The sequence below is a fragment of the Oncorhynchus tshawytscha genome, linkage group LG29 (assembly GCF_018296145.1).
Source record: "Oncorhynchus tshawytscha isolate Ot180627B linkage group LG29, Otsh_v2.0, whole genome shotgun sequence".
NCBI classification, from domain to species: Eukaryota; Metazoa; Chordata; class Actinopteri; order Salmoniformes; family Salmonidae; genus Oncorhynchus; species Oncorhynchus tshawytscha.
In genome coordinates this window covers 21,746,931-21,760,197 of record NC_056457.1, presented here as the reverse complement: position 1 = coordinate 21,760,197, position 13,267 = coordinate 21,746,931, and the positions used below count along the sequence as shown (strand labels likewise).

General features: G+C 41.6%; 1 protein-coding gene across 1 annotated transcript in view; it reads left to right on the top strand.

Annotated features, from left to right (window-relative positions):
* Nucleotides 1-1,663: 1,663 nt before the first annotated feature.
* The window catches only part of LOC112233554 (histone-lysine N-methyltransferase 2C), a 232,636-nt gene continuing 221,032 nt past the window's right edge, over nucleotides 1,664-13,267 (top strand). Inside the window, exon 1 of the mRNA XM_042308451.1 lies at nucleotides 1,664-2,514. The gene's annotated coding sequence lies outside the window, so the exon portion shown is untranslated. The remainder of the gene's footprint in view (nucleotides 2,515-13,267) is intronic.

Sequence of the window (13,267 nt, the reverse complement as noted above, 5' to 3'; positions counted from 1 at the left end):
GTTTCAACTGTTCTGCCTGCGGCTATGGTACCCTGACCTGTTCACCGGACGTGCTACCTGTCCCAGAACTGCTGTTTTCAACTCTCTAGAGACAGCAGGAGCGGTAGAGATACTCCTAAAGATCAGCTATGAAAAACCAACTGACATTTGCTCCTGAGGTGCTGACTTGCTGCACCCTCAACAACTACTGTGATTATTATTATTTGACCATGCTTGTAATTTATGAACATTTGAACATCTTGGCCATGTTCTGTTATAATCTCCACCTGGCACAGCGAGAAGAGGACTGGCCACCCCTCATAGCCTGGTTCCTCTCTAGGTTTCTTCCTAGGTTTTGGCCTTTTCTAGGGAGTTTTTCCTAGCCACTGTGCTTCTACACCTGCATTACTTGCTGTTTGGGGTTTTAGGCTGGGTTTCTGTACAGCACTTTGAGATATCAGCTGATGTAAGAAGGGCTATATAAATATATTTGATTTGATCTGATATTCTCCTAACCCACAGAATACCCGACACGTGTTCTTGCAACATTCCCATGAAAAGTGTCTAGATCAATAATATCTTATTTTCTGAGAACATGACAACCATGTCCTGTGTATGTTTGATGGAACGTTAATGGAATAATCTCCTAACCCACAGAAAACAAACAACAAAACAAAGAACTATATGAGTCCTACCCCTCAACACACTTAACCGGGCTCTCACGGTAGAGAAGAAGCACACTTTCATTGACCCAAATGCACACACACACACACACACACACAACTTGAGGACATAAAAGGAGGATATAAGTGAGCTCTGAGGGACTCAGCGAATCAGTGAAGCCCTGTCCTATTAGACAGTGGAACCTCTTTCAACCCATGAAGCTCATTTCCTCCTGCACCTGGACCAGTCTGGACTTCCTCCATCCCATCCTTGACCCTCAGAGAGTATTCCACTAATTAGTGAGAAAAATAAATCTAATGAAAAGGGCTGAGCAGAATCAATAGAAAATGTAACACTATAGTATCATTGGCGGATGTTGATGAATATATGAGAAGTCTTATTCGTCATCTCAAGGAAGTTGATGCATGGTGATTTAATGTAATTTGTGATTCACTTTTACTAAAAAGAAATGGATGCCTTATCCCGTGCTATAAGTGTGTGTGTGTGTGTGTGTGTGTGTATGTGTGATACCTTAATGTTTAATAATCAACTTATAATATGTTATGCCATGTACACTATTCATAACTATCAGAACTCTCAGTTATCCTAATACTTTTCTGTCGTGTAAGGTAAAATGCAATTAATTATGTTATGCATTCCTACCAGCAAGTAGAGTAGAGACTTTGTGTTGTATTTTATATTAATGTATTTTAGCAATAGACATTACCAATAATAATCTATTCCACAATGTGATAACTCTGAGAATAAGGACTGTTGTAGCAACAGATATAAAACAATTTACTGACTTGTATGCAACACAAAATAACAGTTATGTTGCCTCTGTGCACTGTTGAATAAAACCAGCAGAAATTGAGAGAATGCATGGCTCGGCGAAACAGAATCCAATCCACTATTTAGGAACTCCAGATCTATGTTTGGAAAGTTCTTGGCTGATGACTGAGAAGTCTCTTTACCTGGATAGTGCTCCAATGTATCACTCCGCAGGGTCAGTGAGACTTTTTTCGTAACATGTATTACGCGGTCTGACACAAAATGCGACAATTTACATGTTTTTTATTTATACATATGTATAAGCTTATTTTTTAATGCATGGTTTATTCCTGTTCGACCATTATTTGTTTTAACACGTCTTACTTCATGTTTAATTGGACCTATTTCCGCGACAAACGTTGACAGGCAGTGCTTAGGTCTATCCTAAACATGGCCACCATGATGGAGTAAAGCTTCAACTTTAAATTTCACATTTTTAGAAGAAAACTTATACATTTTCTATATTTTCACAGGAATGTTTCAACGGAAGAAATTATATCAGTCATCTTATCCATATGAAATCATTGGAGAAAGTTTCTTGTTGGATTTAATAATGGTTTAAGTTGTCTGGAAGCTGGAAACGAAAAAAAAAATAATTGCATCAATACCGTAAGCGTTTTAATTTCTCTCGATAGTTTTAAAGCTTTTACAAACCTTTTGTGGGATTTTTCAAGTTGTGGATCTATCTTAATTGCAATCATTTTGCTGTGAAGAATTGAAGAAACGATTGGGAAATATTTTATAATTTCTATGCGTTTTCTGGCAGAAAGTAAATATTGGTGGTCGAAGGGAGAGTAGTAATGTTCAGTGATTGACGTACTTTTAAGAAGCCAATAAACTGAAGAATACATAAAGGGATATAACAGTTTGTATTTTTGAGGCGCCGAAAGTGCACTGGTCACTTCCCCCATATTTTTGAATTGGTGGATGAACGAGTCAGCGACACCCCTTACACCACTTATACTAAACGAAAGTATGACATTTCTCATATGGCTTTAAAGGTCATAAAGGAAATACATCTGAACTTCTAGGTTCTAAAAGGTAAGCTGTAATGTATTTCTCTATATTTTACTCAGTTATGTGTTTTCAGACGTGCAGCGATAACCAGCCCCCTTCAAGATTTCCGTGTGGCCAATCATGTTGCCGTAGAGCGCTCTGTTTGTTATTTTTTATTGAAATATGGCCTTTGAAGAGCGCAGCTTCTTGCCAAAACTATTTCGTACTAGAATTCAACTTAACTGCCGGCAACTCAGCATTTTACATTATAGTTTTAATGAGACGTTAACCCTATGGTTCGGCTACTCACTCAAGAAGATCAAACAATAGTGTTTGGCAGGGTTGTGACCATCAAATGATGCAGTCAAAAAGTTGTGTTTTCAGAGCTTTGAACAACATACATTCAATCCCTATGCCCACTCTTGAACTGCACCTATGGGTTTTGACCTAAGCATATTAGTCTGAACGTTTTAAACCAGAGGTCTTCAACTCCAGTCCAGGATATTTGGTGTACATGCTTTCATTCCAGCCCTTTAGCAACACCTGGCATGGCATGTTATGGCCCAGACTGAAGATACAGGATTGGTTGACTATTTTAATCAGGTCAGGTATTGGTGATGGGCTGGAATAAACGCTTGCACACGCAGTAGGTCTCCACGACCTAAATTGGAGAACCACACGCGTTATGGCTCTTGATAGGACATGAGGAGAGTCCAGTGTTTATTATAACCATGAATTGCAATATATTTTCTCAACTGTGCCCAACTTTTTAAGTCATGTTTCTTATGCATTCAAACTTAAGACAGTACTGCATGCAGATCCTGCCATTGACAACCAAGGACTCCAGTTGTTATTATAGACAGAAGTGCAGCTGATTATATTGTCGTCTCTCAAATCAACGAATAAGGCCTAACTCCTTACCTAGCAGTCGAGGCTGCTGAGGGAGGACGGCTCATAAATGGCTGGAACGGAGCAAATGGAATGGCATCAAACACATGAAAACCATGTTGGATGTAGTTGATACTCTTCCGCTCCAGCCATTACCTCGAGGCTGTCCTCCCCAATTCATGTGAGACCAACCTCCTGTGTTACCTGGTGATGTACAAGTAGATTCAAGTACAGTGACATGCCTTTATTGCCAGCTCTAAACCTGACAATGCAGTAATCAATATCAATGTAGTACTAAAAACAACAAGATGGTACAAAAACACACGATATGTAAGCTAGCTATATACAGGGTCAGTTCCAATACCATATTTACAATGTGCTGGGATACTGGAGTGAAGGAGGTAGATACTTTTGGTCATGTAGTGTATGTGGACACCTGCTCGTCAAACATCTCATTCCAAAATCATGGGCATTAATATGAAATTGCTGCTATTACAGCTTCCACTCTAATGGGAAGGCTTTCCGCCAGATCTTGGAACGTTGCTGCAAGGACTTGCTTCCATTCAGTCACAAGCATTAGTGAGGTCAGGCACTGATGTTGGCCAATTAGGCCTGGCTCGCAGTCTGCGTTCCAATTCATCCCAAAGGTGTTCGATGGGGTTGAGGTCAGAGTTCTTCCACATCAATCTACAAACGATTTTTGTATGGACCTCGCTTTGTGCACGGGGGCATTGTCATGCTGAAACAGGAAGCCTGATTCATCACTCTAGAGAACGCTCTTCCACTACTCCAGAGTACAATGGCGGCGAGCTGTACACCACTCCAGCCGACGCTTGGCATTGCGCATGGCGAGCTTAGGCTTGTGTGCGGCTGCTCGGCCATGGAAAACCTTTTCATGAAGTTCCTGTGTCCTCGATGGCTGTGTCCTCTATTTTATACACCTGTCAGCAATGGGTGGGGCTGAAAAGGCCAAATCCAGTAATTTGAAGGGGTGTCCACATACTTTTGTATATATGAGCCAATTTAGCAATTAGGATATGTTATCTGTAAAACCCCACGGCCTTGTTCTAAAAACATATTTGATTTATTTGAGTACTCAAAAAATCATGCAAGTACTCGAACAGTCAAATGTCAAATGCCCATCCCTAATGAGGACATCCTGGTGACACAGGGATGCTAGTTAGGGATTTCACTCCAATTTGTTGTCACATAGTTGCTAAAGACCCAAACTAGCGTTCCTGCTATGTCATATTAACCCTGTGATTATTGCGTCTTTGGTATGATATAAGTTAAAATGTGAGTTAGACTTGTGAGGTCAAGCCGTAGAACCAAGAATAACAAGGTGATGTCTCATTTCATATGGATCTATTTTTGTCTCTGTGCCACAGCGTTATGTAAAAGGCTCTGCGTGGTCAATTCAACGTCTGAAGTGGCCGTACAGCATTTACTGCGATGCAGCCTCTGCAGATGTCCTGGCTTTCATACTTCTTGCGTTTAGCGGAGCAGAGCTATTGTGAAGGAAGTTGTCAAGGAAGTGAGTTTTTGTTTATACAGGATGTACCGCCCCCACCTACTGTCAACCAATCATGTCAATGTGGAGCTATATGGAGTCCTCTGCATTGTTCTAACATTTGAGGTGCATGGCGATGCGGTATGGAGCTTGATTTGGCCTTTGCATGCCACCAGAGGGTCCGCAATATCGTCATACACTCCATACAACGTCTCTGACCACATTTTCGGATCAAGCATAAATTGGATTTAAGACAGTAAAGAGCTAAGGAAAATGTTATGAGGAGCTATGTGCATTGTTAGTCAGGGAAGGAAGATGAAGACGGAATGATGCATACAGGTAAAAGTGGAGGACAGTGTGCAGAAAGCGAGCGGAAGTGGAGGACGTTGTCAAGGAACACACACCAGGAAGCTTTTATTGATTAGAGCAGAGGTAGGAGGAGTTGAGAACATTAGTCGTCACTTACCGTCTTAAAAACAGTGTTGTCAGTGTTCCAGGTCTGATGCCATCATCATTAAAATGACAGATGTCTGACTTAGACAATTTGGCTTTAATGTTGTGTGAATGTAGACCATTTATGACTAATGTTTAAAGAACTTTGAAGGCTGGTTCCTTGGTTTCAAATTAGTGATAGGATGACATGGCAGGGACATTCAGAGAAGAGTCTTGAATATAGGACATGGAATGGCTCAATTAATCTTAATTTCACCACAGCAAATGCAATCAGTCTAAAACATGTCATGGTCCTGTCGTGCTTACTTGGAACATAGCAAAGATGGCGGGCTGGAAAAAAATTCTGTCCTCCCTGACATGATAGGTCTCAACATCCCACTTTGTTTCGAAGACCATTGGGCCACACAGGTGAAATCTGAGGCTGTGTTTACACGGGCAGCCCAATTCTGATATTTTTTTCCCCACTAATTGGTCTATTCACCAATCACATCAGATCTCTTCACCTAAAATATTTTTCAGAACTGATCTGATTGGTCAAAAAACTATTATTGGGAAAAAGATCAGAATTGGGCTGCCTGTCTAATAGAAGCCAGAGGGTTTCAGCTTTGAGCTTGATTTTTGCAAAGCTCAAAGGACACCAATAATGTCAAGAAGGAAGATTATTTAGTATCACTATTTTCACTGTTTGAAGGGTACCTAATACATAAGGAATTCATACGACATTCATAACACATATTCCTGTGTCACTTACAGTGCAAATGCTGACTGGGCTCCATGTCAACATAACTATATCTGTGAGGCTGTTATGACAAAAATAATAATATGCAAATTCTGGAGATTATTGCCTCTTGTTAGCTACCCTTAATGGTGAAGATAAACCTATCAGTTGGAGAAATTAGTCATCCTTAGGGTGTCGGATTGCTATATAGTGCATTCTAGCAAATCTTTGAAAGGCATAAAATGACATTCAGGAAGTCTTGAGGTAAAAAAAAAGGCATGATGGTCTTCCATTCTTAAGAGCCTACAGTCTCTTGGCATTGTTGCAGAAATGGATTGCAAACTGTTGTGGCAGTGATGGTCGTGGTTGTTAAATTAGCTGAGAGAACTGTCAACACCCACTTAGCTGCTTGCAGGCCCCTCCTAGTCCTACTAATGCTTGTGCAACCATTGCTGTGTTCCGTAGGAAGAAATGGGTGATTTGAGGGGCCTGTTTAGGAGGGTTTAACATTACAGAACATTTAGGTAGAAGGGTAGGCCTTTAGTGTAGAACAGGTGTTATGGTCTGTAATGTGCACTATGAGTATGGTTACATGCACACAATAATATGATTATTGTGGATAGTCAGATTTAATATACTAGTTTGATTAATACGTTTACATGCTTTGCAAGAAGAACGATTTCCCTAATAATCCTGTTTACATCTGAAATCAGGCTACCTGATGTCACTGATAAATGCAGAAATTCGCCAATCAAAGTAAATGTTCTACCACAGCATCCATATTCCTTTTTTGGAAGCATATTTGACTTTTGAGTTCGAACATATAAAGTTTGTATGTGAAAACGACGACTTCTTCTAAGAGGCATACATTGTTCCGAACTCGCTTCACTCGTGCTAAAGAGAGAGGCTCGCTAGGCTGGTGGTAGCACATGTGCAGATAAAAATATACTGCTGGAACGTGGATGTTTACATGTCCTAAAAATTAAAAATATTGCTCAGAAAATGTTGTTTTAATCGCCGTATATTTACTTCAATTTTGACCTTACGCTGATTTAAGATAAGCAGAGTAAGATGTTTACATGACTATTGCATAACCTGCCTACTGCCATAATCCGTTTTAATATCTAATTATTAGTGTGCATGTAAATGTACTCTCTCATAGGTAATTGTGTTCTATTCATTACATTTGACTGCAAGGTTTCAAACATTTTGTTTCACTTCACAGAAATACATTCCAGAATGCATCCAATAAGAAATAATTTTGTTTTTACATTTCAAATGTTTATTTCTACAATGAACACAACAAATGTCTCCTGACCATCCTTCACCCCAACGGATTGTGTTAGAGGGAAATATCTAGTTCAAGATTGAGACATGCGACCTGGCAGCTTGAGAATAGCCCCCCCCACACACAAACACCTTTACATTAATGATGTTAATATTTTTTTGTCATAAGATTTGGAAGGTGTCGCCACAATTTTATTTATTTTACCTTTATTTAACTAGGCAAGTCAGTTAAGAACAAATTCTTATTTTCAATGACAGCCTAGGAACAGTGGGTTAACTGCCTGTTCAGGGGCAAAACGACAGATTTGTACCTTGTCAGCTCAGGGGTTTGAACTTGCAACCTTCCGGTTACTAGTCCAACACACTAGGCTACCCTGCCGCCCCACAATAGTCCTTTATGGTGAGTGATGTATCTACTCCAAATGTTTGCTACATTACGTCAAATGTTTACTGAAACAAATTTGCTTTGTGTAATATCCCTAATTTTGCATCTACATGTTTTTACAGCGCTTACTGCATAAACAAGCTTTTATTCTCCCTGTGTCACTGACGTCTTCTGTTGGTCAAGCCTATGACACTACCTCCGATAAGAGGGCTACAACAGCAAACAAGCAGGGCTAAGGCAGCCACATGTCCTGAGCAAAACACATGCACTACATGTGGACACCTACTCGTCGAACATGTCATTCCAAAATTGTGGACATTATGGAGTTGGTCCCCCCTTTGCTGCCTCCAATCTTCTGGGAAGGTTTTCCACTAGATGTTGGAACATTGCTGCAGGGACTTGTTTTCATTCAGCCACGAACATTAGTGAGGTTGAACACTGATGTTGGTCGATAAGGCCTGGTTCGCAGTCAGCATTCCAATTCATCCCAAAGGTGTTCGATGGGGTTGAGGTCAGGGCTCTGTGCAGGCCAATCAAGTTCTTCGATACAGATCTCGACAAACCATTTCTGTATTGACCTCGCTTTGTGCACGGGGGGCATTGTCGTGCTGAAACAGGAAAGAGCCTTCCCCAAACGGTTTCCATAAAGTTGAAACCACAGAATCAACTAGAATGTCATTATGATTTCCCTTCACTGGAACTTAGGGGCCTAGCCCGAACCATGAAAAACAGCCCCAGACCATTATTCCTCCTCCTCTGAACTTTACAGTTGGCACTATGAATTCGGGCAGGTAGTGTTTTCCTGACATCCGCCAAACCCAGATTCGTCCGTCGCACTGCCAGATGGTGAAGCGTGATTCATCACTCCAGAGAACACGCTTCCACTGCTCCAGAGTATAATGGCGGTGAGCTTTGCACCACTCCAGCCAACGCTTAGAGGGGTGATCTTAGGCTTGTGTGCGGCTGCTCGGCCATGGAAACCCTTTTCATGAAGTTCCCGACGAACAGTTCTTGTGCTGAAGTTGCTTCCAGAGGCAGTTTGGAACTTGGTCGTTGCAACTGAGGACAGACAATTTTTATGCGCAACACGCCTCAGCCTTCAGCGGTCCCGTTCTGTGAGCTTGTGTGGCTTACCACTTCACGGCTGAGCCGTTGTTGCTTCTAGATGTTTCCATTTCACAATAACAGCACTTACAGTTGACCAGGGCAGAAATTTGACAAACTGATTCGCTGGAAAAGTGGCATTAAAAGTCACTGAGCTCTTCAGTAAGGCCATTCTACTGCCATTGTTTGTCTATGGAGATTGCATGGCTGCATGCTCAATTTTATACACCCGTCGGCAACGGGTGTGGCTGAAATGGCTTTTGTGTGTGTGATATGTATTAGTGCATCTGTCCTTAAATGTGAGAATCCATGTTTTTATGCTCTGGAATGTCCCAAATATCTTGCTAGTGGGAATGGGTCTGTGATGTGAGGTGGACACTTTGAAATGCCAATACTCAAGTTATAAACATGTAATATCCTCTTCCGTTTCTGGTGTCATAGGCACATAGCCTACCCTTCAAGCAGACCAGCAGGCTCATAGTCTGTGTTTGTGGTCTGCCCAGCGACGTTGTGAGGCTGAACAGCCACTTGGCTCTAGTAGTGCATTTGAGAACTAGTAAAATGAAATAAAACGGTACAGACGCACAGTGGGGGACCCTGCTATTTATTTTCTCTCCTCTAATTTTTTCATTCTCTCCACCCCAACATGACTGTGCTTAACAAAATGGCTAAATTAATTTATGCAGTAGAGAGCGATGCTGCCAAGCAGCACGGAGATTGTCCCCCAATGCGAGACTTCGCACATCTGGTCTCGAAGACATTACAGATGAGTTAATGTCTGCTTGCTTCCTTTCCCCTCTTTCTTGTGCAAGAGCTCGCCTTACCTAGCTCTGCTAAATTGACACTGGTCTGTCCACTGTACAGTTGTGCCTTTCATCAAGCAGTTGTAGTTGCTATTGTTCATTTTCTCAGTTATTAGAAGTGGAGGCTAGATCTGTTATATTCTGTGGTAGTTGTTGGAGGCTTAAGGGGTGGTAAACCCAGCTAATTTGCTCGTCGAAGTTGAGGGGGAGTGCTGTGAGAGTGATGGCCATCCTGGCCCGTCTTCTATGTGTTTCTCCATGCTTTGCATCATGAGGTATGTGAAAGCAAGTTGAGTTGTGTAACTTTTGTGTTGTTACACAATGTGTTGTAACTTTTGCACAAGCATGCCTGATTCAACTAGTCAACTAATCATCAAGCTCTTGGTAAGTTGAATCAGGTGTGCTGGTCGTGGAATCAAACAAAGGTGGAATGGCTGGGCTCAAGCACGGCTCCAAGCGGGTTGGGAAATGGGATATGTTGCATTGAAAGATCCTTATGTCATCAAATTTTGCCATTCGTAGCCAATATCAATGTGCCAACTAGTGGACAATGATAGAGATTTAGAATTGTTTTAAGATATACAGTGGGGAGAACAAGTATTTGATCCACTACCGATTTTGCAGGTTTTCCTATTTACAAAGCATGTAGAGGTCTGTAATTTTTTATCATAGGTACACATCCCATTGTATGATTTTTAAGTAATTAATTAGCATTTTATTGCATGACATAAGTATTTGATACATCAGAAAAGCAGAACTTAATATTTGGTACAGAAACCTTTGTTTGCAATTACAGAGATCATTTTTCCTGTAGTTCTTGACCAGGTTTGCACACACTGCAGCAGCGATTTTTGCACACTCCTCCATACAGACCTCCAGATCCTTCAGGTTTCGGGGCTGTCAATGGGCAATATGGAATTTCAGCTCCCTCCAAAGATTTTCTATTGGGTTCAGGTCTGAAGACTGGCTAGGCCACTCCAGGACCCTGAGATGCTTCTTACGGAGCCACTCCTTAGTTGCCCTGGCTGTGTGTTTCGGGTCATTGTCATGCTGGAAGACCCAGCCACGACCCATCTTCAATGCTCTTTCTTACTGGCCAAGATCCCGCGATACATGGCCCCATCCATCCTCCCCTCAATACGGTGCAGTCGTCCTGTCCCCTTTGCAGAAAAGCATCCCCAAAGAATGATGTTTCCAACTCCATGCTTCACGGTTGGGATGGTGTTCTTGGGGTTGTACTCATCCTTCTTCTTCCTCCAAACACGGCGAATGGAGTTTAGACCAAAAAGCTTTATTTTCGTCTCATCAGACCACATGACCTTCTCCCATTCCTCCTCTGGATCATCCAGATGGTAATTGGCAAACTTCAGATGGGCCTGGACATGCGCTGGCTTGAGCAGGGGGACCTTGCGTGCGCTGTAGGATTTTAATCCATGATGGCGTAGTGTGTTACTAATGGTTTTCTTTAAGACCGTGGCCCCAGCTCTCTTCAGGTCATTGAACAGGTCCTGCCGTGTAGTTCTGGGCTTATCCCTTACCTTCCTCATGATCATTGATGTCCCACGAGGTGAGATCTTGCATGGAGCCCCAGACCGAGGGTGATTGACCGTCATCTTGAACTTCTTCCATTTTCTAATAATTGCGCTAACGGTTGTTGCCTTCTCACCAAGCTGCTTGCCTATTGTCTTGTAGCCAATCCCAGCCTTGTGCAGGTCTACAATTTTATCCCTGATGTCCTTACACAGCTCCCTGGCCTTGGCCATTGTGGAGAGGTTGGAGTCTGTTTGTTTGAGTGTGTGGACAGGTGTCTTTTATACAGGTAACGAGTTCAAACCGGTTCAGTTAATACAGGTAATGAGTGGAGAACAGGAGGGCTTCTTAAAGAAAAACTAACAGGTCTGTGAGAGCCAGAATTCTTACTGGTTTGTAGGTGATCAAATACTTATGTCATGCAATAAAATCTAAATGAATTACTTAAAAATCATACAATGTGATTTTCTGGAATTGTGTTTTACATTCCATCTCTCACAGTTGAAGTGTACCTATGATGAAAATTACAGACCTCTACATGCTTTGTAAGTAGGAAAACCTGCAAAATCGGCAGTGGATCAAATATTTGTTCTCCCCACTGTATATACAGTACCAGTCAAAAGTTTGGACTACCTACTCATTCCAGGGTTTTTCTTTACTTTTACTCTTTTCTATATTGTAGAAAAAAAGCGAAGACATCAAAACTATGAAATAACACATGGAATCATGTAGTAACCAAAAAAGTGAGATTCTTTACAGCAGCCACCCTTTGCCTTGATGACAGCTTTGCATACCCTTGGCATTCTCTCAACCAGATTCATGAGGTAGTCACCTTAAATGCATTTCAATTAAGATGTGCCTTGTTAAAAGTTAATGTGTGGAATTTCTTTCCTTAATGCATTTGAGCCAATCAGTTGTGGTGACAAGGTAAGGGTGGTATACAGAAGATAGCCCTATTTGGTAAAAGACCAAGTCTTTATTTTGGCAAGAACAGCTTAAATAAGCAAAGAGAAATGACAGTCCATTTATTTTAAAGACATAAAGGTCAGTCAATCTGAAAAATGTAAAGAACTTTGAGTGTTCAAGTGCAGTTGCAAAAACCATCAAGCGCCATGATGAAACTGGCTCTCATGAGGACCGTCACAGGAAAGGAAGACCCAGAGTTACCTCTGCTGCAGAGGATAAATTCATTAGAGTTACCAGCCTCAGAAATTGCAGCCCAAATAAATGTGTCGCAGAGTTCAAGTAACAGACACATCTCAATATCAACTGTTCAGAGGAGACTGTGTGAATCAAGCCTTCATGGTCGATTTGCTGCAAATAACATTCGACCGGTGGAAATCTGTTCTTTGATCTGATGAGTCCAAATTTGATATGTTTGGTTCCAACCATCTTGGCTGTGTGAGACGCAGAGTAGGTGAACGGATCTCCGCTTATGTGGTTCCCACCGTGAAACATGGACGAGGAAGTGTGTTGGTGTGGGCGTCTTTTGCTGGTTACACTGTCAGTGATTTATTTCGAGTTCAAGGCTCACTTAACCAGCATGGCTACCACAGCATTCTGCAGTGATACGCCATCCAATCTGGTTTGGGCTATCATTTGTTTTTCAACGGGACAATGACCCAACATACCTCCAGGCTGTGTAAGGGCTATTTGACCAAGAAGGAGAGTGATGGGAGTGCTGCATCAGGTGACTTGGTCTCCACAATCTCCCGACCTCAACCCAATTTAAATGGTTTGGGATGACTTGGACCGCACAGTGAAGGAAAAGCAGCCAACAAGTGCTCAGCATATGTGGGAACTCCTTCAAGACTGTTGGAAAAGCATTCCAGGTGAAGCTGGTTGAGAGAATGCCAAGAGTGTTCACAGTTGTCATCAAGGCAAAGGGTGGCTACTTTGAAGAACACTTTGAACAATTCTTTTGTTTTTTTGATTTGTAATGATTCCATATGTGTTATTTCATAGTTTTGATGTATTTTCTGTTATTCTACAATTGTATAAAATAGTACAAATAAAAACCCTTGAATAAGTATGTCTGTCAACGTTTGACTAGTACTGTGTGTGTGAGATATATATATATCTCACACGCACACTCAGGTTGGACGCTCCCCATCCAACCT